Source organism: Hibiscus syriacus, unplaced genomic scaffold, assembly GCF_006381635.1.
Source record: "Hibiscus syriacus cultivar Baekdansim isolate YM2019G1 unplaced genomic scaffold, ASM638163v2 tig00117048_pilon, whole genome shotgun sequence".
Taxonomy (NCBI): Eukaryota; Viridiplantae; Streptophyta; class Magnoliopsida; order Malvales; family Malvaceae; genus Hibiscus; species Hibiscus syriacus.
Genome location: NW_024063538.1, coordinates 7,746,213 through 7,772,608, shown reverse-complemented (window position 1 = coordinate 7,772,608; position 26,396 = coordinate 7,746,213). Strand labels below are relative to the sequence as shown.

At 32.6% G+C, this 26,396-nt stretch overlaps 1 non-coding gene and 1 pseudogene across 1 annotated transcript; one reads left to right on the top strand and one right to left on the bottom strand.

Annotated features, from left to right (window-relative positions):
* Positions 1-1,299: 1,299 nt before the first annotated feature.
* On the bottom strand, positions 1,300-10,635 carry LOC120197490 (annotated as a pseudogene).
* A 7,499-nt stretch (positions 10,636-18,134) lies between these two features.
* On the top strand, positions 18,135-18,241 carry LOC120197759. The gene has a single exon (XR_005523296.1). It is a non-coding gene; the product is annotated as a small nucleolar RNA R71 (small nucleolar RNA).
* Positions 18,242-26,396: the final 8,155 nt, after the last annotated feature.

Sequence of the window (26,396 nt, the reverse complement as noted above, 5' to 3'; positions counted from 1 at the left end):
CCTTCTTATTTGTTTCTCTGTTCTAAGACAAAAGTTATCCATTGGAGATGTTCACAAGAACCCACTTGAAAACAATCTATGGAGTTTAAGTTTGACCAATCTTGGAGTAACCCTTTTTTTAACAAATCTTTAAAAATATGCGAATTTTACGTTGTAGAATCATAATTTAATATCTCAATAAAAATTGTTAAGATTTAAGGTTAAAACTAATCAATGCAATAAGATTTTAGCTCTGTTCTTGCTGTAAGATGTGAATGGAAACCGAGCAAATGATTCTAATATAAAACTAATTAGTGGATTAAGGACAGCATAGTTTATTGTATTTGTGGAAATGATTAAGGAATGTGAAATGGTCAAAAAGCGGAAAAGAAAATCTTAATGATGAATGTACTTTGAGCTAAGTCTGTGAAATATTGAGAGGATATGTAACATTTGTTTTTATTATTATTATTGGAAGTCTTTAGCAAAAGCACATTATTATGAATTGTCCTCCAATTGTAGGACATAGTGATCTCAACCAAAGGAAGCAATAGAAATTGGACATTTTCATCATGGTGGGGTTTCATAATTCCTTGTCTCATTACACGTTTCAAAGCGCACACGTACGCGCACACATATATTAGTCTGTAATACAGTATAAAAAATGATAAATTAGAAATGATGATATGACAATCATATATGCTTATGCGAACTGCATTATGTTGACATGAAATTTATGCATCATTCAAGTTATTTTTTTAATTTTATTATCTTCTTTCAAAGATGAAAGTTTTATAGTTTTATCCTTGTGTCACTGGCACTACAATTATAAGTTTTTAATGTCTTTTTCAACCACTCAAGACATCGATGAAATCATCTCATTATCTCATATCACTCTATCAATTTAGATTTGTGCCTAAATTACTTTAAAACTCATAAAATTCAACACTAAGTTCAAAACTCGTGAAACTACCATCTGATCAACATGGAATCAAGAAATACAATTTCGTTTCTTCTTTCTTCACCTTCTTGTTGGTCAAATTTAATAAAAAAATTATCATCAAAAAATGAAAGAAAATTCAAAATTATGGGGTTTTTTTCCCAAAAAATAAAGGAAGTTTTGGGAGCATTTGAACTCTAGCAATGTTCTCATTAGCACATACAAATCTTGACATGACATTTTAAGATTTAGAAGAGCAAAGAAGGAAGGAATTTGAAGGGGGAAAAAGGTCTTTAGTGTATCAAATAATAACTGAAAGAAAATCGAGGTAAATCAAAATCAAGATCCCAAGGTACCATTATGTTCAACATCATTGTATCAGTATCATAACACTTAGAAGGTTTCTCCAAACTAAAAAAATATGAAAAAGAAAAGAAAAAAAATCAAAGGGGAGATTTTTCAAAATCCATTTGCTATTTAGATCCTATAATTTTCTTGGAAATGTTCATACAAACGACCAATTGGTGAACATGAAGCAGATACAGTGAGCAGTTTGTTCATCATTTATCACTTTCCAAGCCACTGCTCTTTCATAAGGGATTGGCCTCCCCATGCTTGATATACACATCCCACCTCCTTGAAGCCACTTAAAGCCCTACCCAACCAAATCACAGTGGAAACAATCATCAATTATGTTATGGAACACAGGAAAATAACTACGAATAAAATAAACAAGATTAAAAAAAAAAAACATTAAGATACGGATAAAGAACAGAAATTCGCTTTAATGTTGAAATTAGAAGAAGCTATTGATTGATCAATAATCTAATTTTTATTATATATTTATAGAATTAAAAGCTTGATCGAAAACAGATCTAATATTTCGAGAAGTATTCTTTAATAAGAATTCCTATTTTCAGTCAAAAGATAATAGAACAAGTATAAATCAGTGGTACCCTTATACCCGAGAACAAAGGATGGTTATGGGTCGGGGGTAGACAGGTTTTGGGTCCACTTGAACCGACATGAGTATTACACTCATTCACCCATCATTCGAAATGAGTTTAGAGAAGTTCCATCCAATCCAACTTGATACAAATATATATATATATATAATTCTTATTTTTATAAGATGAAATAAGGACATAATTGAAAAAATATATATAAATAGAGAAATAAAGAGATATTATAATAATATATAGATAGGTCAATTATACTATTATTCTCAGTTCAGATTAAGTAAAGTATTTTTCATCTTAAACCCAAAATCGATACAATCAAATCCAATCTTATAAGGACGATATTTCTTTCAATTCATTTCTTCCACCAAGGTGGTCATAAGTCACTAAGTGAACTTTTCAAACAGGAACAAAACAGAATATATATAGGGCAGGATCCGTTTACACCTAGTTTTTTTTACATATTTTTAGGATCATTGGATGAGAGTACACCCAGTTTTTTTACACATTTTTAGGATCATTGGATGAGAAAAATCAAAGGTTGAGATTAACCGTAGGAAATGAGAAGATATTCACACACAAAAAAACAAAAAATTAATCTCATCCTTTGATTTCCCTCAATCCAACGATCCTAAAAATGTGTAAACTCTTAATTTACTCTGGGTGTAAAATATTTTTAGTTTTACATCTTTTTAGGATCATTAGATTGAGAGACATCAAAAACTGAGATTAACTCCTTATATATATATATATATATATATATATATATATATATATATATATATATATATTGGATAAGTTTTGTGTATATTATCCAAGAAAAGCAGGCAACACCTGCTACAATCAAACAGATCAACAAAATACAAACACCTTACTCAATAACCCCCAATTATTACAAAGAACTCTATTAAAAATATCCTACATATCCACTTTCCAATTCACAAGTATACCTTTTACAATCTCACAAATAATCCCAAGAATCACCTTCCAATCCCTATTACAATTCTTAAACAGTCTAACATTTCTTTCCTCCCATATACAGTAAATAACATCATTCCTAGCGGTCCTAAGAATAAAAGAAATCAAAGACTTACCCCTAAAATGCATCAAAGCCCACTCAAGTTCCTCCTCCCAGCTCATAACATCTCTGCAGAGGTTGCACATTTCCAAGACCTCTATTCAAATTCTACAAACAAACCACCATTCAAAAAACAAATGGTTCCTGGTTTCCAATTCATCACAAAACCCACACTTCCCTCCTACAACTATCCTCATTCGTAAAAGCCTATCCCTCGTAGTAAGTCTCCAAAGAATAGTCATCTACCCAACGATAGAATATTTAGGAATATACAAAGGGAACAAGAGAATTTTGTGCCAACCAACCTTATTTTCCCTCGGCCGAATAACATCCCACACCCAGTGAGAGCTCACCCTCAAAGTAGCACTACATATCCTCCCTTAAATCCAGCAATTTCTGCAAACTCCAACTAAAAGAAGCCTTCTTCTGAGCACCCCAAAAATTATCCCCTCTGAGAACACAGGCTTGAATCCAAGCTAAACCACTACCAGCAAAAATCTTCATAATAATAAAAAACATACAGGATCTATTCCAACATCTAATCTCCTTCAATCCAAGACCACCCTCAGACTTAGGTGAGCAAAATAGCTTCCAACTAACCCAAGCCCCACCAGCAGTCGAGTCCTTACCCTTCCAAAAATAATGAATACAAAGCTTATCGATTCTTTTAATGATCGCCGAAGGGAGAATAACTTGTCTACACCAATAATTCGTGATACTGAAAAGAACCGATCGAATCAATTGAAATCTATCAGTATAACTTAGATGTCGATTAGCCCAACAGTCCAACTTACCCTTAATCTTATCAATGAGAGGGTGACAATCTTTTTCAGTTAAATTTCTTGTAACCAGTATGACTCCCAAGTAAAGAAAAGGCAGTAAACCAACCTTAAACCCCGAAAAACCTTTAATAGCTTCAACTTGATAAAAAACCACTCCAAAAAGAAAAATATCACTTTTAGAAGCATTCAATTTAAGCCAAAAAATCATATGAAACTTTTCCAGCACACAACAAACATCAACAAAATACTCCAAAGCCCCTTTACAAAAAAACAATAAATCATCAGCAAAATAAAGATGGGTCAACCCCACTTTCTTACATTTAGGATGATACCTAAACACCTCATTAGAAATAGCCACATCCAACAACTTGGATAAAACATTCATAGCTAAGACAAACAACAGAGGAGAGAGAGGGTCCCCTTGTCTAATACTCTTAGCTCCTCCGAAGAAACCAACCAGGCTGGTTGTTAAATGACACAGAAAATTGAGCACTAGTAAAGCAAGATCGAACCCACTCTTGAAATTTCAGAGGCAAACCAAGCGCCTCCAGAACACCAAGCAAGAAATCCCAATTTACCGAATCAAACGCTTTCCTCAGGTCAATCTTCATAACACATCGAGGGGAGAGCAACTTTTTAGCATATCATTTAACCAATTCTTGAGCAAGAAGCATATTGTCCACTATATCAAGCCCTTGCACAAAGGCTATATGATTTAACACAACTAATCAGAGAAAGATCCTCCTAAGTCTATCACCAATAATCTTAGAAATGGTCTTATAAACCACCGAACAACAAGAAATAGGACGAAAATCCTTCATCATGCTAGCATTAGAGATTTTGGGAACCAGAATTAAAGTAGTTACGTTAAAATAAGGCACGAGGAACGAAGTCTCGAAAAACTCCCTCACAACCGCAATGAAATCCTCTCAAACAACCGACCACATTTCTTTAAAAAAAAGAAAGAGAAGTGAACTCATCAGGACCAGGGGCTTTATCTTTCCCTGGCAGAAGATGGAATTCGTAATCTCCTTAACAGTAACCTCTCTAGTCAGCCTCTCCTTTTCCTCCTCAGACAAATCAAACCCGAGAAGTTCCTTAAGCATATCCACATCACAAATGCCAACCTCCGAATCCACAGTCCCAATGGAGTTGGCGAAGTAATCCACTGTTGTAGCAGCCATTTCATCGAAAGATAATAATCACCCTAATGGTATTCTTCTTCAACTTCATTGCAACCACTGAATATCTTTTCATTTTTTTCTCAACATTTAATTTCTCTCATTCAATAGTCATAAAAAGGTATAAAACTAAAAGAGTTTTACATTGTGTAATTGAATTTGGCCTCTCTCTCTCTCTCTCTCTCTCTCTCTCTCTATATATATATATATATATATATATATATATATATATATACGGGACAAGATTGAGCATTCATTTCAAAGAATATATTTTTACCTGTTGCATTACTTGTGGGAGCTCTGCAAATAGGGCTTTTCTTCCATTTTCATCAAATGTTTTTTCCAAGCTTATGTCCTGAAGTGCTACTAAGGTTGTTTCAAGCATGTCAAGTCCTGCTTGATTGGAAAATATAAAAACTGGCTGTGCCTGCGTATATTACCAAGCATGTTATACTATACTATACTATATATATAAGATTTTCCAGGTAAACAAACTAATAATAGCCTGGGATTCTTCCCAGGATATGACTCAAGACCTTCAAAGAGCAGCATAGAATTGCATCTGACTGATGCCAAAGATTTTTCAGAATGGATTCACTTCCTTCATGTTTGAGCAGTTCCATCCCCAGAAAACACCTATTAACAGCAAAGAATTGGATTGATAAATCTGGAAAATTTTGATGAAAAAAAATATGATGGGAAAGACTGGTTGACACACCTATAGCTTTGGCAAATCCAACGAGCTAGTGTCTGTGCTTCAGGAGTATCAGGCAGTGTCTGAAACTCGGCATGCGAGCTGAAGTCAGAAGGGGAGAATGCCGATGCCACCCTCTGAACAGGCGATGATACTACGGACATACTGTCGAGCAATGTTTGCTATATTTTCTTGAAGGTGGATCTCATACACAAATTGGAACGCTATTGTCATCACAGATTTTGTACATCGACTAGTTCGATCGCCGGTTGTTCTACTGCCCGCAATCCCTACTTCGAGAGTGGAAGCGAGATCGAGTGTACGGCTAGGATTGGATGCATCCTGCATTGGAATCGACTTCGGTTGTTAATGGATTAGGAAAGAGTGAATCTTTAGATAACAAGAAAGACACTTACCATTCCGGAATCGAGGGGGATGATACGGAAACCGAAGGAATAATAAGAGCATCATCGGAGAATGAAGCATCGATGGGGGCAAAGATGAGTTCAGAACAGCTACCAACTGCATTCTCATCAACTCCACCACAGAGCTGAGAGATTCACACACGGAAAATGAGGAAACTAAATAACAGTCCATGCCATTAAATAACTCGAACTTTAAGTACCTGCAAGAGGAAGATATTGCCCGACATGATCATGTGGTCTCGATAGTGGCCGATATTTTCTAGCTTAATGACCTCCGTGAACTACAACAAAAAAGTGAAAGCATTCTTCAGACTACATAATCTGAATCGACGTTGAGGATTCGATGGCATTGTCGGAGTACTTACATCTTCATTCTCGATCGTGTGAGTCAATGGAAGAATGACTTGACCCCCGAAACTTCCACCTGGAGACATCCGTAAGCTACAAGGACCGGCTTTGACAGCAGCAGCAGAGTAAGCACCGATGCCACCGTCGGCCCAATCCGATCGATGTTCTCGTAAGAATCGGAGAAGTATTGCTGGAGGCACATTCTAACAAATGCAAAAGAAAGAAGAGGAAGATATCCATGAATGTTTTATCTTTGTGTCAATTTACAATGGCATTTAGAATTAGAAACATACCTGCAATAGCGTGGATGCTTTGGCACAAAGAACCCCGTTGCCGATAGGAGGAAAGCCGTTGCTGTAAGAAAGATTCATGACCATCATCTTGCCGGGAGAAGAGTTGACGAGCAGGGTAATGTCATCCACACCATCACTTTCTAAAACAGACCATCCTTCATCAGGAAATCCATTAACAGCCTCATTAAAGCCCCTGGACAATAAAACAAGTTTAGATTGCCACATACACAGACAGTAAGAATAAGGGACAAGCATCTGATTCAAAATCAGATCGCTTTTTGAGTAAGGTGATGTCCTCCTAAACCCAAATTGGATCGGATGCGAGTGCGAATAGAAGGGTTTAATTTCCGGGTCGAATTCGGATAGACCAAAAACCCAACCTTACCCAAGTAAGAATTGATCAAATGTTGCCCAAAAATCGGAGTTACAATGTTAAACTACTTGGTAGGTCTCTATATTATCAAAGTAAGCAGTTTTATCAAGAAAAATCATATTTAATTTGAGATAATTGCATATGATATCCTCGTATTATGACATTCATTTTGAATTGGTCCCTAAACTTCTTAATATTCTATATCAATCCTTAAATTATGACTCCTATTTTAAACTTATCCCTAAATTTTAAGATGTTCAATATCAATCCTCAAACTATCAATATTATTCTATTTTTATCCTTTCTTTATTGTGTCGTTAACCCTATTGGTTTTAAAAATTTATCATTTTCAAGTTCTGGGACCAATTTAAAATTAGAGATATAGTTTGGAAATTGATATAAAATATTTTAAAAATTAGAAACAAATTTAGAATGAAAATCATAGTTTAGGAGTCTCTTATACAAATAACTCTCAAGTATTATTATACTATTTAAATTACCAATAATATATAATAAAGTTTATAATAATTTTTTTTTGAATTTTCCAAGTGTTATAAATAATGTTTGTGCTTAACTGTTGAAATTTTTTATAAATCACTAAAGTTTTGATTTTTATTATAAAATAATTAAAATATATATGTTGAAGTATAATGAGTGACGTGTTTGTTTACTATAGGTTAGATATAGAACTGCGTAGGTTGGATATAGACCATGTGATCATATTTGTGCTCACGATTTTATTAGGATTAAATTGAGCACGATTTTATTAGGATTAAATTGAAAAAAATGAGGGTCAAATATAGCTTTTAATTAATTTTCAAAACTTTAATGGTGACAAAAGCTTTCAAACTTTTGAATGATATCCATATTTTTAAAAAAATAGATTAATTGGTATCATACGTCACATCGTGATTGTTGTCAAGTGGTATTTCCATAAACTTTTAATTTCTTTAGTAAAATTTAGAAATTTTTAAAGTTTCAAGAATTATTTTGAACATTTCTCTAAATCGTGCAAATTCCACCTGGTAAGCTAATGCTTGGTAGTTTAACCAAATAATGAAGAGTTAGATGAACATATCTGCTCAATTTCTGGCTAAGTGCACGTAGAGGTGCAGGTCGTCTTCCCCATCCGGTAGCATCCGGCTGAGATATTTCTTGAGAAATCTGCCTCAAATGACGCAAAGCCTACATATATATTCATGCATATCAAGGTTCTAAACTCATATGTCCAACCATCAAATACTCAACTGTTTCACAAAACTAGTAAGAGATAGTCTTACCGCCATTTTTGTCTTCTGAGCAAGCAATGTCGAGGACTCGTAAAGAGGACGCAGCACTTCAGGAACTCTCCAAGCCTACATATAAAAGCAAAGTTTAACAACAATGGGGAGCAAGGGAAAGTTGCAATGCATGCATAAATACATATATACGTACATATACATATATGTACCTCCAAATCCATGTGATCAACTATGTGAATGATTGATCCACCGCCTTCACAGGGTCGAATTAGATAACCACTAGGCAGCATTTCTGCTCTTACGAAACTCGCGGCCGGCTGCATGTACTCCGGACCGTTCTGAGTATTGTTAAGTGATCTTTCACATACCACAAGACCACCGTCCTCCAAAACAGATGTGTAGCGCAGCAGCCAGAAGTCTCGAGCTGGGGCCAATGTTGTTGGCGCATAGAGCTGAAACAAGGCAATGAATAGCAAATTGTGGAAGGAAAAAGGCAAAACAAATGGGAGATCACTCATCAGTCTACCTGCATATAAAGTAGTTCAATGGTTCCACAGGTTCCGGTGGACAACACATTCATAACATCCATGGCTCGGCAATCACGGCACCACGAAGGCCGATCTTTAAGGATTTCGGAGACCTGCAATGAATATATATCGGTAGTTCGAACCGAGATAAGTCCTCTTCACGGGGAAGCAAAGAATGAAACTTACCCCAGAGGGATCGAGTCCCACAAGTCCACATGCACGTGCTGCCACTCCGGTGCAACCATGAGAAATAGCAACGATTCCAATGGAATCCGGACCAGGCTGCACAGTTCAAAGGGGTTTTTCAAGGACAGATCTTTTAATCAATAGAGAAAGTGGGATAGTGGGGCTATCCCAGATATGGACATAACAAAAGATATGGGGTTATGATTTTGCTTAGAAGATTAGCAAGATTTTGCACTTTATTATGGAGTTAAGATCTTAGAACTCCATTAGGAGCGAGTAAAGTTAGAGTCTATTAAAAAAAAATCGAAATTTTCATTTCCACTGGATATTAAAAAATTTGACTTGTAATTTTATAAATTAGTCTCCTTAAAAATTGTTTTAAGAAAAACAGTGTTATTAAATAGGACTCAAATAACTAATTTTTTTTTTAATAATGACTGGATTTATTTTCATGTTCAAGTTAAGCATCTCAACTCTGCATGATATATGTGTATCACATATGACAAAAAATATGAAGAAATATATATGTGTATCATATATTGTTATAGAAAGTAGTTTAAACTAGAATCAAATACTAAAACAAAATTCAAATAAAGTTTGAATCATAAAATATAACTCATTAATTCAACTATTTTTTTTTCAATTCGATCCGATCAAATACTCACCTTATTCTTGATCTCGACAATGAGAAATAATAATGGAGTATATAGGTTAATGAGTATAAAGAATAAAACGAATAATTACAGAAGAGAGGAGATAGAGCAAGCAGTGACCTTCATCCCAGGCATTTGGACCCACTCCACAGCAATTCCAGTGGCCTTTGAGAGAAACTCTGTTAAAGTTTCATCTGCAACGGACAAAAGTCTAGAAACCACACAATAAGCAATTTAAAAACAAATCAAAACGAGGAAAGAAAGGTACATAGCAATGGAAAACCAGCAAAAACTTCCCACTAATCCTGCAGGGCTGGCATCCCTTGGAGGAGGATACTGAGGAGTACTCAAATGGCGTTGCTGATGATGACCACTCGTCACCACTGAGTCACAACTCGTATCTGTGGTAACTAATGCCCCCTGGAAACACAAACCAGTGCCATTTAACACCGGTTCATCCCAAAATACTTCAAATCATGTTAAGGGAAGAAGAAGATCATGGCTCTTACATTTCGAGTCTGTCGCCGGAAGTAGCTTTTTTCATGAACAAGCTGTGAAACTTGCTTTTGTAACCTATCATTCTCCTACATTAACAGATTGATCATGGCTGTCAACTTTCTGTTCACAGCTTGTAAACGGGAAGACTATTTCCTTTGTTTTTCTCTACATCTGTGTGAAAGGAAAACGAAGACTAAACCACCAAAACAACACATCAACTGAAAGTCATTAAAGCTGTACTATATATGTTTAAAGGTTACCTGCGGTTTTGGAACAAAACTTTGATCTGCTTCGGCTCGATGTTGGAGAGGATCGGGTACTCTCGAATGAGCTGTTGGCGGCGCACCAAGCCAGGCTTAGGACACTCGTAGTAGAGACGCTCTAAAACCTCGACTTGCTCGGGCGTGTACCGCACGTATTTCCCGTTATCCATTGCCATCCTGTTCCCTTATTTGCAGGACGAGATCATCGCCATCATCACGTCTTTTGATTTCCCAGGTCGAACGAAAGAAAAGAATAAAAATTCAAAGCATATTCATTTCAAATGCATACGTAAAACAGAAACAGAAAACAAACAAGTAGATGGAAATATGGAAGTGTTGTACCGTTTGTTTCTGTAGGGAATTTCTGCAAACACAACCGGATCACCGGCGGAGATCTCAGAACTCCATTGGATTCTAGTAAAGATCAAAACAATTTCCCGAGAAAAAGAAAGAAACTGTGGGACATGTAGAAGATGAGAAAAACATCTGTTTTTTTATATAACTGTTTATAGTGGATGATGACGAACACAGAAACAAAAGTAAAGAGAGTCAGCTGGTCGAGCTGTTTAACATGGAAGATGGTTCTTTGAAGGAAATAAAACTGAGAGAGAGAAGGTTTGATTTGATCTAAAGGTTGGCCTGAGATTGAGGTGGTGGGATACGGTTGGACCGGAAGCCGGGCGGTCCTAATTTTTAAATACTTTTATATTTAATTTATTTTTTGAAAAATATATTTATTTGTACTGTAATTATTGAATTGTTAATAATATTTAACTAATAAAATTTACATTAATTATATTTTAATAGGTAAAGAAGTTAATTTTATTAAAAATAAAAAATATTTAGAATTACAATGAATGTTTACAATTATATATAAACTAATTGCATAATAGAACACTTACTATAATCATTAAAGTAAGAAATTAGATACTTAATCGAATAAGGATCAAACCATACAAGAAAAGGTTTAAAAATATAACCAAATAAACTTGAATGAAAGGTAGATACAAATAAATCTGATTGCATCGGGAAAAAAATTACAAGATGGATCAAGCTATTAAATGATCATCAATAACTTGTTAATCAAATTCAAACGAAGTGAGAAAACAATCAACGAACGCAAATCACATATATAAATCCAATCTGAGGTTTCAAAGCAGAGAAGATCATGATGATAACAATTAAATGTCATCTTGATCAGTCGTGACAATGTCAAATCCAACCATAACAAAAAATGATAAACGAAAAAATGGTCAAACGACTAAAAATGTGTTAAAATACAGAGAAAAGTGTGTCACAAAGGCAGATGAAAACATGACATAAAGGCAAACTTATTAAAACTAAAAAAACAAAGGGAAATCAAAGATGTGATATAATAAAATAAAGGAAAAAATAAGACCTCAAAAGAGAATCCATGGGCACAAGAAAAGAATTTCACTAATATTAAGGAAATAAATAAAAGAAGATTTTGAGGAAATAAAAACATGATATTTAACTCTCACCATGGGTATATATTTATAGAGATATATATTTGATTACAAAAAAACTTATATACTTGATTACAATGAAACTTATAAAGTAGTTTTTCTACATAAAAGGAAAAATAAAGTTTCTACTTCTAATCAAACTAGGTTTCTTACTTTTCTCAATTAATTTAATTAATTTGTTTTACTTTGCATTCGAGTTAAACTCTAACAAATCTCCATATTGACGCAAATTCTGAAAGTGAAAAGGTTTTTATCAAAACACCCAAATTCGATGAGACACCCAAACTCAATAAAAAACAATTCATCACTTTAACGAACACATTCTCCACATCTTCCACAACACCTCTCAAAGGGGTAATCTTCAATAATGGACACCGACTAGGCCAAGCAATGTTCAAACTTGGCTGTAAGGAGCGGTTTGGTCATAATTTATGCATGATTGTCATGAGTGCTGACTTTGCTCACAATAGTGTCATCTCGAGCAATTACATCACACAAAAAGTGGTAGTTGATATCATCATGAACTATTTGATCTTTCATTAAGATTGTAACACTCTGACTGTCATAGAACACCATACTAATATGAAGGACTTCTCTAAGTTCACCAAATAGTCACTTCAACCAGATTGCTTCCTTACAAACTTGGTGATCGTCATGTATTCTGCTTCAATAGTTGACAAGGTGACAGTGCTATGTGGAGTACTTTTCCAACTAATGGCACATCTTCCAACCCCAAAGATGTACCCCGTAAGTGATCTCATCTTATCAAGATCTCATGTAAAATCAGAATCTACGTACCTTACGACTTTATCTATAGTTCGTCCAAACTGTAAGCAAACATCAGTAGTTTGTCCAAACTCCATCTTTACCGGGATTTGCCATCTATATACTCACTAAAATGACAACATACTCAAGTCTAAATGTGTACAAACTGTAGCATACAGTAGAGATCCCTTGCACTAGAATTTGGAACACATGACATTACACTTATCTTTCGTTAAGAATATAACACTCTGACTGTCACATAACACCGTACTGATCTAAAGGTCTTCACTAAGTTCACCAAAGAGTCATTTCAATCAAATCGCCTTACAAGTTTCAATGATTGCCATGTACTCCACTTCAATAGTTAACAAGGAAACTATGCTATGTAGAGTAGCTTTCAAACTAATGGCATATCTTTTAACCGCAAATATGTACCCCATTTGTAATCTTCTCTTATCATGATCTCCCACAAAATAAAAATATATGTATCTTATGAATTCATCTTTAGTTCATCTAAACTATAAGCAAACATCACTAGTTCATCTAAACTCTATCTTTATTGGGATCCATTATGTATCTACTTACTAAATTAACCGTATACGTTAAGTCCGAACGCATACAAACCAAACCATACACTAGATATCCCAGTGTACTAGAATATTGAACACATTACATGTATTCTACCTCCGCATTTGATTTTGTTGAACAATCCGATGTAAGTTTGAAGTAAGTTGCTAGCAGAGTGCTGATGGGCTTCGCCCTTTGCATATTAAACAACCTTTCAATATACTCCGTTTGATATAGGTATAATTTACCTGCTTTTCTATCTCTTCTAATATTCATTCTTAGTATCTTCTTCGCATGACTAAGATATGTCATCTCAAACTCCTTATTAAGTCGACGTTTCACATGTCTAATCTTTTCTTTATTGTTTGCAGCTATCAAGATATCATCAACATAAATAAACAAATATATAAGTGAAACATCAAAACTTTTTTGAAGTAAACACATGTGTTAAAATTACTTCGCTTAAAACCAAGAGAAATCATAAAAGAGTCAAACCTCATATACTATTGTCTAGACGACTACTTAAGTCCATAAAGAGATTTCTTCACTGAACAAACATGATCCTCCTTTTCTGAAATCATGAAACCCTTCGGTTGTTACATGTAAATGTCCTCTTCAAGTTCACAATACAATAACGTCATTTTCACGTCTACCTACTAAAGCTCCAAGTCTCGCATAGCTACTATCCTAAGCAAAGCTCTAATCAAACTATGTTTTGCCATCATAGAAAACACAATATTAAAGTCAATACCAAGGATTTGGCTAAATTCCTTCACAACCAGCTTTGCATTGTATTTGGGTTTTTTAACTCCAAGAATTCATTCCTTCTTTTTGTACACCTACTTACACTAAATGGTTTGCTTTCTGCTGGATAGTTTCACTAAAATCCAAGTTTTATTCTTGTGAAGTGACTCTATTTCCTCCTACATTATGATTATCCACTTGTCTAAGTTTTTCTAGCTAATAGCATTTGAATAGAATGATGGCTCTTAGTTTGCATCAATTTCTTTTGCAACGCTCAAAGTGTACGTGACTAGATCAGCCTCCTTATAACTTTACGATCATTAGATTTCTCTTTTGTGTCTATTTTGTACAATAGACGACGATGAAATAGACTATTGCGAATGAGTTATATTCTCTGTGAGTATTCAAACACAGAATCTGTTTCAAACTTAACTTCTACCTTCTTCTGTGTAATCTCTGATTCATTTGAATTCTTGGTAGTTTCATTAAAAGGAGATCCTTACAACATACCAAGATTAATCAAATATCACATCTCTATTAATAATTATCTTTCTAGTTTGGGGACACCACAATTTATAGACTTTTACTCCTTATTTCCTACAAAGATGCACTATATGGATATAGGCTCTAATTTGCCATTGTTTATATGAGCATACGTAGGATAACTATATATATTCAAATTAGAATAATCTACATTCTTACCAGACCATATCTCATGTAGAGTATTTTAGTTAATAGCCATGGATAGAGACATGTTAATCAGAAAACATGTTTGTGAATCCACTTTAGCCCAAAATGACTTCAATAGACTAGAATTAGAGAACATATAATGATACAATCTTACTCATGCACTTACTCATCTTCTTTATACTTTCATCTTATTTTACAAGGATGGAAGTCAATGGAGTCTTTATACACTTTTTACATTCCTGTTTTACTTACTTCATGCATACTTGTAATATGTCATTCATTATTTATATATATAAGCATGTTTTAATCATCACGTATTATTATGTTATCTTACTTTATGATGTACATCTTATGATAAGCCTGATGTTCATATACTTTAGACTTCATATATTGCATATCATTTAGGTTGCATAGCATGAAACTCATCAATCATGTCAAAAAATATAGTGATCATACAATGTTAAAACGTTGTTGGAGCATTGCACAAGCCAAAAGGCATCATTCGAAAAGTGAATGCACCATAGGGACAGGTGAAAGTAGTATTCTCTTAGTCTCCAGGTGTAATTTTTATTTGATTGTAGACATTATAACCATCAAGAAAATAATATAAAGCTTTACCAGCAAGCCTATCCAGCATTTGGTCAATAAACGACAATAGAAAATGATATTTCCTTATGGATTTGTTCAACTTTTTATAGTCTATACAAATACATTAACTAATAGTGATGTGCATTAGAACTACCTCATTCTTCTCATTGAAACAATGGTGATGCCGCCATTCTCTGGCATGCATTGAACATGGCTCACTCAAATATTGTAAAAAATATGGTAGATTATTCTAGTATCTAACCATTTGATGATTTCCCTTCTAACAACTTCCTTCAAAATAGGATTCAACCTCATTTCCTTCTAATTAAACTGCTATTAAGATCTTCCAACAATATATTATGTATACAAAAAACTAGACTAATGCCCTTAATATCAACGATGCTTCAAGCAATTGCTCGCTTATGTTATTTCAAAACATTAAACAACTATTCTTCATGCACTGCTCTCATCTTTGGCGCAATAATAAAAGGTAGAGACTCATTTTTTTCCAATAAATGCATACTTCAAATGATTGGGAAGAGGCTTTAATTCAAGAGTGGGAGGATCTTTAATAGAGGGTCAAGGAACTTGAATAGGCTGAGATGGAAGCTCTAATGATTCAAAATGATGTGTATACCTTCCTTCGACTTAACTGCTATCATCTAGTTCCTCGATTGTCACTAGGGATGGTTATGGGTTGGGTCAAATTTTTTATAAACCTGACCAAAACCAAAAATTATACATCCTCCACCTAGCCTAAACTCTGCCCAAAAAAAATACACCTTTCACATAACCTGAACACGACCTTACCCTACATGAAATAATATATTTATTAAAAATATTATTTTTATTCAATAAAAATAAGGATTTAATTGAAAAATTATATATAGAGAGTATTAGTGTAATTATCCCTAAATATATACGGTAAAATTATAACTTTTTTTAGTCAGGTCGGGTCAAACATTTTTCACCCTAAACCCGATCCCAACTTGACTCAAACATAACCTCTAAAAACCTAATCCAACCTGGCCTTTTTTTTAAAAAACATTGAACTAATAGGGTCAGGTCGGGTCAAAACCCATCAAGTTCGTGTCACATGCTCATCCATAATTATCACAACAATGCTTGTGGCAACATCAACGATATGCCAATCATCTCATTGTTTCTACACAAAAATGTCAATAACATCAATTGAATAGCACTCAACATTGTCACACGCATATGAAACATTATTTAAAACATTAAAAGTGATGTGTTCATCATTTAAGCACATAGTGAGTTCTCCTTTTTCAAAATCAATCAAGGTTTGGTCGGTAGAAAGGATGGGTTGTCCAAGTATAATTGGAATGTCCTTGTCGACTTTACAATCCAATATGGTAAAATACGTAGGGGGAAAATTTATTCTCTCAAACTAACATATTATTCATAATGCCACTAGGATATACGATAAAACGATCAACAAATTGAAGAGTCAAAGTGGTGGGCCTTTCTTCTCCACTTCCAAATTTCCTAAAAATTGACAAAGGCATGAAGTTAATGCTATAACCTAAATCACATTATGTTTTACCTACAAATTGATCACCAATAATGCAAGGAATATTAAAACTCCCTAGATATTTGAGTTTTAATGGAAATCGACTTGTAACCATAACACTACATCCCTCGGTGAGTGTAACCGTTTCAAATTCACCAAGTCTTCTCTTCTTGGAAAAAATCTCCTTTATGAACTTTATGTAATTTGAATTTTGCTCCTAAGCATCAATTAATGGAAAATTGATTGTCAATTGTCTTAGCACATCAATAAATGCTTTATATTGTTAGTCCTTTTTAGTGTTCTTGAATCGTTGAAGGAATGGTGGAAGAGGCCTTGTATTTGGTTGTCTTGGCATTAGTGGTGGCATTACAAGAGGAAATGTTATTGGAATTGCTGTTGACGATGTTTCATAATTACTACACTCTCCTGTCTCCTTTGCTGTGACATCCTCAATAGGTGTCTCTTTATCCACTTCTACACCTTTGCCTTTAACTTACTGTTCAAGCCTTTTATCATCATTCTTTTTGGGTTCTTCCTTAGATTTCCCAATATGAAGATCACTTCGTGTTTTAATGGCTTTGCAATGTTCATTACATTGAGCTTTCTCGAGTGCTTTCAAAACTTTAATATCATTTGGCAGTGTTCCTTGCGGCATATTGCTAAGAGCGTTTACCAATTACCCCATTTGATTTGAAGATTGTCCTTAATAACTTTGTTGGTTGAGACGTTGTTGTGTTTCCACTACCTGATAGTATGATTGATGCAAGGGCATCATCTACTACTGATTATATCGTTGCTATTATTGATAATGTTGTTGTGTATTTCTAAAGTTTGATTAGAACAATATATTGGGATTTTCTACATTTTGGCTCTTGTAAGACAAATTGAGACAATTTCGAAAATGGTAATTTTAAGTATTCCCATAAGCATTGGTATTGCCATTTATATTATAATTTCTCATAAAGTATAATGATTTGGGGTTTTGTGGAAATTGTTCAAAGTTATGATCCTTTCCACAATAAATGCAAGATACAATAATTGTAGCCTTTACCTCATACATACCCTGGGCTTTTGCATTTTTTTCAACATTTCAATCAATGTTTTGATTTTTGAGGTTAGAGTGTTGATAACATCATTGTCCACTGCTGTAGTATTACGTTTACTCGACATAATCATTGTATTGAGATATTGGTAATCATTGTTGGATATCCTCTCCATAATACAGTAGGCTTCATTGTAAGTCTTATTTTATAATGCTCCTTTAGAAGAAGCATCAACAACCATTCTTGTTTGCATAATTAATCCGTTGTAAAACATTTTCATTTGCGTCCAATGCTAAAAATAATGTATCGAACATTTGTGTAACAAATCCTTGAAACACTCTCAAGCTTTATTTAGGTTCTCGTCCTCCATTTATTTGAATGATTTGAAATCATTTCTTAATTTAGCTTCCATGTTTGTAGGGTTGAAACGTAGCAAAAATTTTTAGCAAGCTCATTTGATGATGTTATAGCACCAAATGTAGTAAATTTAACCATACTTTAGCTTTATCACGAAGAGAATAGAGAAACAGTTTCAACATCAAAGCTTTCTTGGGCACCTCTAGTTGCACGAAAGAATCATATACTTCCATGATTGCTCTAAGGTGTTTTCTAGAATATTTGGTAAATGAACCACTATATTGCTCTATTGATTGTAGCATCTGAAACATTGTGGGTTTCAACTCAAACAGGGCAACATGGATGGCAGGTCTCATGATGCTAGGATTCAGATCGTCTAAGGTCGACACAACATGCTCTTCGATTTTTCTGTTGCAGTCATCAATGTTGTAAAAATTTGATGGATATACTCCATTTCCAGCAGGTAAGTCATCATCACCATTTTGCAATGGTGGCAAAGCATTGATATCAGCACCAACGTTCATGTTGGTTTGATTTTAGTTTGCTTGTCTACATCTTCGACGAAGTGTTCGTTCGATTTTAGGATCAAAAGGCTCTAATTCTTTACAATCATTGCAGGCTAAAACAATAAACTAACAAGAAAGTACTTGCAAACTGAAAATAAATAAAGTCAGTAAAAATAAATAGAAAATAACTCTAATGCAATTCCCTGACAACGATACCAAAAATCTAATGCTACGAATATGGCTACAGCATTTAATGCAAGTGCATGTATCGTATGTCAAGTAATAAAGTAGATACAAAAAGTGTATCAAATGTCGAACCCACATAAACAAAAAACTACAGTAGAATTATTGAGATAGTTATAAAAGATTTGTAGGTGTTGAAATGAGAAAATAACTACAAGGAAACAAAATATTAAAATCAAAATGGTAAAGTCAAGCAATGTAACAACATTCATGAGAGCAATAGGCTAGTGGTTCAAAAGATGCATATGTCATATGGTAGTTCATATAATGAATACGTTGTAACAATGATGTTATGAAAGATACAATGATTAACAATACTTAATTAATTAGAATCAATGTTCACCAATTCTATTAATCACATAGTTAACAAAGCATCAACTATTGGCAGCTCATAAAAATATCATGAAATCTCAACAACTTTAATTTATAAGAAAATAGCATGAAATATCAACAACTTTAATTTATAAACATCCTCAAAATCTCATACATTAAAGATAACTTCATTTCTAAAATTATCCCAATAAAGATGCAGCTCATAAAAATATCATTTACGCATAGATCAATAATAAAAACATTTCATCAAACATATTAAGTTCAAATCCAAAAAAAAACCAAAATAAGAAATGTTTAAACTTTGTAATTGTCACTTCTCTTTTTTAGAACAAGAAACAAGAAGATAAGTTGAACCCTACGTGATCATGTTGCTACATGGTAGTGTTCCCCTAACTACTGCTTCGCGTCTTGGCAACTGGTTTAGGCGGCCATGACTGAAAGGTAAATTATGTATTAAAAATAATAGGAGAAGATTATAGAGGTGTGAAAGATGATCCTCGCTCCTTTTTATAGGCTAGCAAGGTCAATATTTCCTCCAATGGGAGAAATCCACATGTTTTTAGATATTTTAACCTCCTTGAAAATTGTCATTCCAGCTATCCTTCTTCCAAAAATTTTCATAACCGCTTGATGACTCAATAATTATTGCTAGTTTTGCTCTTTGATTTGGTGCAACATCACAACACAATATAACTTATAACATGCAGCAATGCCACAACATCAGCGTACCATATTTCAGCATAAAAAATAGCGAAAATAGTCCAAGTTCCACCAACTACTCTCATAATGCACATGAAGTAAAATATAATAAAATTAACCTAAATAGATCATAATATTATCATAATGGCGTTAAAGTTCAAGCTTAACCTAGGTAAAATGATCCTAAATGATAACTCTTTTGGATAATTATCATAACGCACTAAACTCCCTAACTCAATCTCATGAATATGTCTCTATGAATGTTTCTTCTAAATTATAGGTTTCCTTACTGTTACCTAAAGAATTAATTAATGAACCTCAACTCATAACTATAATCTATATATGTTTAGTTCATTAAGAAAACTTTATGCCTTACTACAAATATGCTTGTCCTTTAGCATCATTTGATAGTTTCGTATTACTGAACTTTCCCAAAGATCACTCTATTATTCACAATTTCAATCTAAAAAGAATCGATCCTATGTAGTTATCCACATCAGTAATGGGAGTTCTTTCGACGTCACTTGCATAGTACAGTAAATATGTAATTAAGGGGCGCGTAGGTCACATTTTTGCTTTTATATCAGTGTCTGAAACTTATTTTGATATTTATATATTATTGTATTATGTTTTAACGTATGAACACCTTCTGAATTTATATATTTATGTTGAAATTGTTTTATGATTTTAAATTTTTTATGATAAAATTTTATTTTCCCCAGATTTTTACTGTGGATCACCTCAGATCAGATCGGGTCACCCGTATCATTCTGAAGTTACATTTACGATATTTATATTTTTCCTCATTCGTCCATTGTGTTACCGACTTCTCATCAAATCCTTCTATATAATCGTCTAGATCTAATTTTTGCAAGAACATCCCGAATCTTCACCTACCATAATGAGAACCTTGTGTTTGAATCCAATAATTGTACATAATACTTTATTGTTTTCATAATCTTCTTGAATCTCAAGCTCTGACACCAGTTTGTTCCAACATCGGAACAATTATTTGCAAATCAATAAACACAATCGAAAAAGAAAATAAATAACACCAAGATTTACGTGAAAAACCCAAAAGGGAAAAACCACGGTCAGTGGAGAATAAGTTCACTAATATAAAGGAAGAAAATATAAGAGGATACTGGAGAAATAAAAATTTTATATGTAACATTTACCCTTGGTATCTATTTATAGGGATAAATAGATAATTACAAAGTAAACTTATAAAATAGAAATACAATTTAAGTAGATTTTCTACTTAAAAGGAAAAATAAAGTTTCTATTTCTAATCAAAATAGTTTTCTTACTATTTCCTAATTAATTTAATTAATTTGTATAACTTTGAATTCAAGTCAAAATCTAACACATTAACTATTAAAAGTTTGATAACATCTAAAGAATTTATTTACACTAAATTTCCTCTAATAATATCTAGATTATAAGTTGGTTCACAACTTTTAAAATATCTTAAATGAATCCTCAATTATTAATATTATTTTTAACCATCAAGCAGTGCATTATATTTCGGTTTAGATATGAGATAAAGTATATCTAAAAATACATAGATCAAATTTTAAATAGTGTGCACCTACTACAATAACAACTTGGATATGGTATTTTAAATTAAATTTTAATCAAATAACTAGTTTTTTACTTGTCGGGCCTAAGTTATCCATGCAATATGTCACTTGTATTTACAGTTTGATCTATATAAATTAAGCACATCCTATATTGAATATAAAATGATATTTAATGCTCAAACATATTATTAGACTTTTGTGAAAACAGCATATTATTAGACTAACAAACGAATCAGAAACGGAGTCAGAATTAATATTAGAGGGCAAGGGTTAAATTGATTAATATTTAAATATTAAAATTTTGGAAGCAATAATTAATTGATTAATATATAAACTCACAAAGGCTTAAAAGAACTATTAGACCTTAAAAGCTGAGGGGCCAATCCATAGCCCTCCCAGTTCCTACATAGTTTTGTCATTGAGAAGAATCTAATTGAGATGAGAAACTAATTTGGAATATTGTAATTAACTCAAAATTATATAAAGAAAAAATAAAAACAGTTAGAATGTAAATAACTTTATTGATTCAATACTTAAATAAACATTAGTGCAATGGATTAATTATCGATTGGTATAGTGAGATAGAGTTTTAAAATCATTTAGGTAAAGTCAGAAATTAAATCCTGATTTTATAGATGAAAAGACTTGAATTAAAGAAAAACGATCTTATTATAGATTTTTATAATATGAATGAATTGAATTCATTTAATTATATAAAAGAAAACAATAGTCCAATGAACTCTAGCTCCTTATCCTTTAAAAATGCTTGTTTTAGGAACCTAATACACTCAATCTTTTTAATCGATTTTTTTAAAACAACCCCTCCAAACCGAAAGTACAATTGATCCCAATTTTCTTACGTCGTGGGTTTACTTGGTGATCTTTCCAATGCTCGGCGTGATATTTATATAGGCCCATGACAGGACTATTTTCGATAATCCCGGAATCATTTTTCTTGTTTCTCGATCTATTCGGGGTTGAGGACGTTGTTGATCGAAAATCTCATAATGGTTTAGTCCCGGATTGCTGTGATTTTCCAGTTTTCGGTGCTGGAAATCTCGGCCTTGTTGGCGCGTGGTGCTCACGTGCTGTTATCGATTACTCTCGATGGGTTATGACCGTTGGATCAAACGACTCCTACCTTTCTTAAGAACATTTTTTCCTCTCATGAGGACAAATTCAAAAATTCATTTTTATTATGGATCAAAGATATCATATGAATTTCAGTTTGACACCCGAAAAAACATTCAAGAAAATTGCATTCACAAATGCATAATTTTTGGATTGCTCGAAGGACTTATTATTTTGCTTGAAAGACTTACAGATGGCTTGAAGGATTTAATCATCATGTTGAAAGACTTGTTGATGGCCCAAAGGACTTACTAAATAAAAAACTTTGAAAATCGATTTCTTACTTTTTTTTTTTTTTTAATTCATGTGAAATATCAATAAAGAAAACAACAGTTTTAATGAAAATTGCTATGTGGTACCATCTACATCTTTAGAAGACAAAATGGTCAATGCCACTAAAGAAATCTTTTGGCAGAGTGAAGTCATTTACGAAATATGACAATTTCAAACTTTAAACTCTAAATATTAAATCTTTAAATAAAAAATAAAAAATTAAAATTTTAAATTTTAACATTTGAATTTTAATATTGAAAATTTATTTCAATTCTTAAGTTAAATTTTATTTTTAATCCAGAAATTTAAGAATGGAGTTCTAAATTTTAATTTTCTTTTCTTAAAAATAATAGGTATGCAAAAATTGTAATTTTTTTCTTTTTTCCTTAACACATTAAGTTAAATTTAACCACTTTTCCAAAATAATGAGGATGCACTTGGCCCCGATATATATATATATATATATATATATATATATATATATATATATATATATATATATGTTTTTTATTAGATAAAATATGAACCTAATATAAAAAGATAGATATAGAAATATTATAGTAATCATCTCTAAACATATAAAGATCTATTATATTATTACTTCGAAGGTCAAGTATTTTTTACCTTAATCCCAAACTTAATTCGATTTTATTTGATCCCTATGTTTGGTCCACCTTTAGGAACCAAAAATTATAAAATAAGGGTAAATTATAAATTTCTTCAATAAACTTTATTTTCTCTCTTATTTTTCTTACTGAACTTTAAAAGTATTTAATTTTCTCATTGAACTTAATACATTGAATTTTTTTGTCACTGAATTTTACTCTCTCTCCTATTTTGGTCACTCTGCCATTAAATAGTTAACGGTATTAAAAATGACGTTTTAAAGTAAACAAAATTTTCGCCAAAACGACGTCATTTTGTATCTATATAACTGTCCATTTTAAAGTTGTTAACTATTTAACAACTGAGTGACCAAAAAATTTAATGTATTAAGTTTAGTAAGGAAATTAAAAGATTTAAAGTATAGTGAATAAAATATAAGATAAAGTAAAGTTCACCTATCAAATTTGTAATTTACCCTAAAAAATAAAAAGAAGTTAAAGTTTGCAATCTTTGGAAGAATTGGTTAAGAAGCGAGGAATGGCAGACCAAGTTAAATGGTGGTGTTTGATTCTTCGGCCACCTGCTTCCTTAATTAGACTTTAATCCGCTATCAATGGCTATACTATTTTAATACGCGTCTTTAATTACTTTTACATCATCTTCCTACAACATGTCGTATTGATAAAATATATTATACCAATAATCAGCAAATTTACCGAGATAAAACAGTAAATCATTTAGTTAAAGTAGAAATTCGAATCTTAATATCTATGAATGAAGTAAATTAAATTTGAAAAGATCTCTTCTATATTCGACCTCTACAATATCCTACCGAAATTAATTGACTAATAAATTAGGTATTGATGACTATATCAAAAAATCTAAATGTAATATATCATGATATTGAGTTTTTTTTATTTAGTTATCAAGTTAAATAAATAAAATTTTAAAAGTATTTGATTTCTTTAATAGTTTGGAGTAATCATTAGATATTATTTGTTTATAATTTTTTTAGTTATTAACAGCACACACCTTACAGATGCAATTGCTCAAATTCAAGACTTAAAGAGAACGTCACTCCCTCAATGAATTATAAAAGTATTTATTAAACGAAATAAAAAAATATATATTTTGCGCATAAATAGATTTATATACAATCGCTTAAAGTCATTTTAAAAAATTAAAAATTTGTAAGTCTGTTTAGAAAATTAAAATTTGTATGTTGTTTGATTATTGTACGATTAACAATATAATTATATGTATTTTTTTTTATTAATTTGGGGTAAATACAATGTAGTATATGTTCAAAGATAACTCTTAACCGTTTGATATTGAATGCTCATACTCCTGACATTGCTGATATTTGAATCCAAGACTTTAAGGAATAACAACAATTTCTTTACCACTGAGGTCGGTCAGTTCGTGCTATGCATTTTATTTTATTTGTTTGTGATATAAGTGTTTATATTTGTTTTGTATTTTTTGTATAACTCTTGGTATTTAATTTTTAATTGATTAATTCGGATTGGATACTGCAGAGATAAAGACGACTCTTCCAACCCAGTTTATTCCATTAGCAAATGCCAACATTCAAATTTTTAACCTTACATAACATATCTAATATCTCATCCCATTAAACCAATTAGTTATTGGTATATTTGATTTGTATTTTAAAAAAACAAATATAGTTATCATTAATGAACCAATTTTTTGCATAATCATTATAAAATAATAAACATAGTGTAGACACACATTTTCGTCCGACCCTCTGTATAGTATTATGATAGATTATATATCTTATAGTATATTTACTTTATATAGCATGCATATACATTATATTTATATTATATGATACGTATATTATTTATATTTACAGTATGTATATTATGTATTTTACATATTATTATTAAACCTATATTTATAATTCTTTTTTGTATTTTATTTTATTTATTTTTTTACTTTATTATCAGGCTTAACCTGAAAGTCAACCCACTAGGCCCAGCAGACCAGGCCTGCTCCAGGGATTAGGATTTCCAACCTCTTTCCCCTTCGGCGTCGCATATCCTGGACCGTCGGATCAACTCACCATCCGACGGTCGAGATGGTTTGAAGATTCCTCATTTCACCCGCAACCCAATGCCCATTTTTTCGGCACAATCACCACTCAACAAACGTGATTTCATGGGATTCAATAACAACTGAAGGCATGTATTTTAATCCTAGTGAAACACTAAATCGAACGATAAAGAAGGATTTATAAGGCTATAAAACCCCGCTCAAGCAAAGAAAAAAAGCAAGCAATACAAGAAGGAAAGCACCAAAAAGAAAACATAAAAGGAAATCAAGCATAGTAGGAAGAACAACCATCGAGGAAAGCGAAAAGACCATCGTCGAATAAGGTAAAGTCTCGACCCTTGAGCTTAGATCTAAGTCGATGTAAGGTTTTTTAGGGGATTTAAGTCTCGGTTTTAGACTCACGGAGAGGAGCGAAACGTTTCGGGCGAGTTTGGATTTTTCGGCCACCAGTGGTGGTGGCCGTAGCAGTAGCCGGGCAGTGGAGTGTGGTTGGGGAAGGTGACCGGCCTTCGATCGGATGCTTTTTTTTTGGGAGAGGGTTGAGAGATTTTTAGGGAGAGAAAGGTTTTTTTGGGTATTTAATTCGTTTTGGTCACCTGTTGTAAATTTACCCTCAAAATTTAAATTTATTCAATTTAATCATTGTTTATATTTTTTTATTTTGCAAATTAACCCCCTAATTTTTGTTTTTTCTCTTGCAGTTCATTTTTTAGCATCAATTTGATCCATAAAATTTCGATTTGTTCTAATT